Source organism: Pinus tabuliformis, chromosome 4_1 (assembly GCF_031772625.1).
Source record: "Pinus tabuliformis cultivar Carrire ecotype Pingquan chromosome 4_1, CPIR1, whole genome shotgun sequence".
Classification (NCBI taxonomy): Eukaryota; Viridiplantae; Streptophyta; class Pinopsida; order Pinales; family Pinaceae; genus Pinus; species Pinus tabuliformis.
The window spans coordinates 784,694,067-784,698,179 of record NC_142303.1 but is presented as its reverse complement, the minus strand read 5'-3'; the positions used below and the strand labels follow the sequence as shown (position 1 = coordinate 784,698,179).

At 41.6% G+C, this 4,113-nt stretch overlaps 1 pseudogene; it reads right to left on the bottom strand.

Annotated features, from left to right (window-relative positions):
* Window positions 1-956: 956 nt before the first annotated feature.
* Window positions 957-1,638, bottom strand: LOC149178518 (pyrophosphate-energized vacuolar membrane proton pump 1 pseudogene; annotated as a pseudogene).
* Window positions 1,639-4,113: the final 2,475 nt, after the last annotated feature.

Here is a 4,113-nt window from a genome sequence, read left to right as displayed (position 1 = left end):
AGCTAATCCATGGCCTAAAAATCGAACTACAAGCTAGCTAACTAATGGCTAAAACAAAATGACTAACTAGCTACAAAAATGACTACCAACTAGCTACCAAAAATGACCAACCACTAGCTAACCCAAATGAGGCCCCAAGCCTTCTTATTTATACAATTTTGAGGACCCAACAGTCCTCCTAAAAGTTAGGGACTTGGCTGCCCAAGACTTGGAGTTAACAGCAGTCCAACTTGACTTGCTTGGCTGCCCTTGTGCTCATTAATTCGGTGGCCCTTGAACTCCGAGCTGATGGTGGAGAATTCGAGGTAAGGGTCCATAAATGAGGGGGACACCTTCCTACAAATCCTCTAGCTTGTTCTCCCACGAATTTGGCTGCCAAGTGCTCATTAAGACCTTCAATTTTGTCTCCAAGTTGACCAACAAGGCTACACAAAGCACCCATTAGACTTATTGGCATAATGACTAACCAAATTCACTCTATTAACATAAAAATAATCAAAAACATGCAATAAACAAATGAGAATGGTGGACTAAGCCAAATTAGGAGGTTGAATGAGCCCAAATAATTGTACATTTTTGGGGCTCATCATCACCCCCCTACTGAAAGTGTTGCTCATCCTCTGAGCAACCAAATCTCTCCCCTTGTCTTTGATGGCCCTGGTGACGTACTTGGCTAGCATCTTGGCCGATTTCTCCTTTGGCTTCCCTCTTTTCACTTTCCTGTAGAAACTGTTCTGTCTTCCTGTAGAAACTGTTCTGTCTTCCTGTAGAAACAGTCTGCTAGCTTCCTGTAGAAACAGTCTGCTAGCTTCAATGAACTGCCCGAGAATAGATATTGCATGCCGAAGCTGGATGGGAATCACTGTTTTTCCATTGGTTAATCCTTGATTCACGTTTTTGTTCCTGACATGACAATACTTTCCGACTGTGGCAGCTTTCTTTGCTTCATAAAATGCTTACTGCAATAGCAAATATAATAACAGATTTGTATCCCATAGCCAACCCAAATATAACATTAGTTGCTGCTTCCAGTCCAATCGGCCTTGGACAGGGCTGTAAGCATTACTAGTGCAGTATTCAGTGACAAAACCAATAACAAGGCCAGACCACAAACCAATAGCACCACAGAAGAAAAGCTCCCAGTTCTTTACAACCTTCTGGGCACCAAAATTGAAGATAGTGAAGGATAAAGGCAATGCAACTAGGATTTCAGCAACAATGCCAATAGACATCACTACTATGGAGATAATACGTTGCTTTTTCAATGCAGGCTCAATTTCCTTCACAGCCTTGATCTCAAATATGTTAGTTGCAAACAGAGTTGTGATTAAGCAAGCAATGATACCCATTGAACTAATAAGCAAGGGATAACACATGGCAGTAAGATCATGAGAGTTTTCAAATGATGATATGGATGCAACAACCAGAGCTGCACAGGAAGATTCAGTCATAGGACCCAAATAGATCTGATCCCATACCAGCGATATCTCCAACATTGTCACCAACATTATCAGCAATGACAGCTGGGTTGCGTGGATCGTCTTCAGGAATGTTCCTCTCAACCTTGCCAACAAGATCAGCACCTACATCTGCTGCTTTGGTGCAAATACCACCACCTACGCTGCCAAACAGAGCCATGGAAGAACCACCGAGACCATATTTGAAGATGTTGAAATAAGTTTTGCTAACCATTTCATATATTTTTCTCTAAGATGTTCTGCTAATTTTCGTTTATCTCCATCTGAATTCGAATACACTTCGAGTGAATCATGATCATTGCAACAATTTCGGAGAGAAATAAAACAATCATCAAATGAGTTGATGATAGAGAACCAATTAACTGATTGTGCACACTTTAGTTGAGGACGTGGAAAGTGCCGATGAACAGCAGTTCATGAGTTTCAGCCAAGCCGTCTTCAATTTCTCCGTGATTTGTGATGAGGTGGAAAAAACATGTGCGCTAGATTTTTCAAACTGCAGTGATACATGTCTTCTTCTCTCCGTTAATTAATTGACATCCTGTTCACTGGAGTTCAACTACCATTAACTGTGTTTTTTTTTTTTAATTTTTCACGTGAATGGCCGATCATGCTGCGTGATTTTTGCCTTGAGCGCTAGAGAAGACAATCGGTTGAGCCTCGCTAATCCGTGGCTTAATTCCACCATTTCATTCATTCATGCAGTTTCCAAATTAATTTTATGCAATAGAAGAATGGGTTTGTCACATACCTCGAAGTTGAATGGCTGCCGTGAGCTGCTGTGGGCTGTCATTGCTGCATGCATTTGATTTTATGGTTGCATGATGGCTGGGCTGCTAATCCATGGCTGGTTTTCTTGTGCAGGTGTCCTCTGGCCAGATGCATGCAACAAGAATTCATTTCCACGTTCAGATCTGCATCCTGAACCTGCTGCCATTGAATTTTCACAGGACCAGAACTTCTTTTTTCCATTTCTCCCAAACGGCAAACCGGATTGAGCTGAAACTTGGTGGGCATGTTCCTACCATCATGATGCATCTCCCATAGCAAATTCGTGATCAATGGATGCACGGATTTCGAGAAAATTGGAAAATGGCTGAAGATTTCAGAGCTCGATTTCTCGGAAACCGTGCATCGGAATTGGCTGAAACTGCTTGGGTAGGCTACTATCACCCACGTGCATCTCCCCATGAAACAGGTTTTGAAACGGATGCACGGTCATGGAGAAAATGCAAAAATGGCTGATGGTGATGGAGGCTGATTTCTTGGAAACCGTGCACCGGAATTGCATGAAACTGCTCAGGCATGTTGTCATCGACCTTGTACAATCCCCCATAAAATGGTTTGTCAAATGGATGCATGGTTTTCAAGTTATGGCAAAAACAAATTCTGCTCTATGTGTTTTTGGCTTCAAGGCATTTTGCATGTGTTTGCATGGTATGACAAAATGAATTTTTGCTGTGATGCAGGTATGGAGATGATGGAGGATGAGTTGGAAGACTGTAGGAGGACTCTTGAACCTTTGAGGAAGCTACCATGCTTGCAAAACCACTTTTTGAAATGCATGCCTAGTTTCCCACAATTTCTACAGGAAGATCCTGTAGAAGCACAATGAGAGGCACAAGGAGGTGAAAAAATGATGGATGAAGGCAAGGGATGGACACACAAGTGCTTGCAGGCCTAACCAATAGACTCCCACCATCAGATTCACTTTTGAAATTGGATTTGGCTCGTCCAAAGGTTCTACAGGATGTTTCCTGTAGAAATACAGAGCTTCCTGTAGAAGACACAGTTTTGAGGAAAGAAGCATAATGACATGAAAAAATGATGGAAAAGGGGTGAGGAATGGAAACATGGATGTGGGTAGGCCTCATGGACATATTCCAAGCCTTCAGGTCCTCCTCGGAGATCAATTTGGTTTTTTTGTAAGCTCCCTGTAGAAGGCACAAAAACTCCTTTGTCTTTGATTTGAGTGCTTCTCCTGTCATGAAACGTCCTCCTTTAACCTGCAATGTCATTACTGCAACATGAAATGGAGATTAGCTTTATTTTTCTTTTCTTTTTCTTTTTTTTTTTGAAAAACAACTAGGGCGCCTCATGGAGGTTTTCACCCTAATTGCCTGCCTTGGGCGCCTCCAAGGGAGGTTTTCACCCAAAGATCTTATTCTCTTTTCTCTTTTTTCCCAACCCATTGACCGCCTCATGGAGTTTTTCAATCAATGAGCCAATCTAAGGCGCCTCCGAGGAGGTTTTCACCTTAGATTTCTATTTTCCTTTTTTTTCCTTTTTCTTTTTTCTCTTTTTTTCTTTTTTCTCTTTTTTCCCTACCCTACCCTACTTGAAAAACAAAATCATTCTCAAGTATAAGAATACTTCCAATGGAGCCATGTGCACATCGAGATTAGAGAAAAAATGATGTGAAGGCTCGAAATGCATGCTTGGACAAGTATCCAGATCTCAGAGACAAAATGATCTGACTTTGAAAGTACAAAACATAGCTGAGGAAGAAAGTATTGCTGCAACTTAGTGACCTTCTGAAACCATATCTCAATATAGCTTTGATATCCTTGGTTCTTTTGCTGATCTGGATCACTCTTCATGTCACCTTCTATCATGACCTTCTGATCTTCCTCTT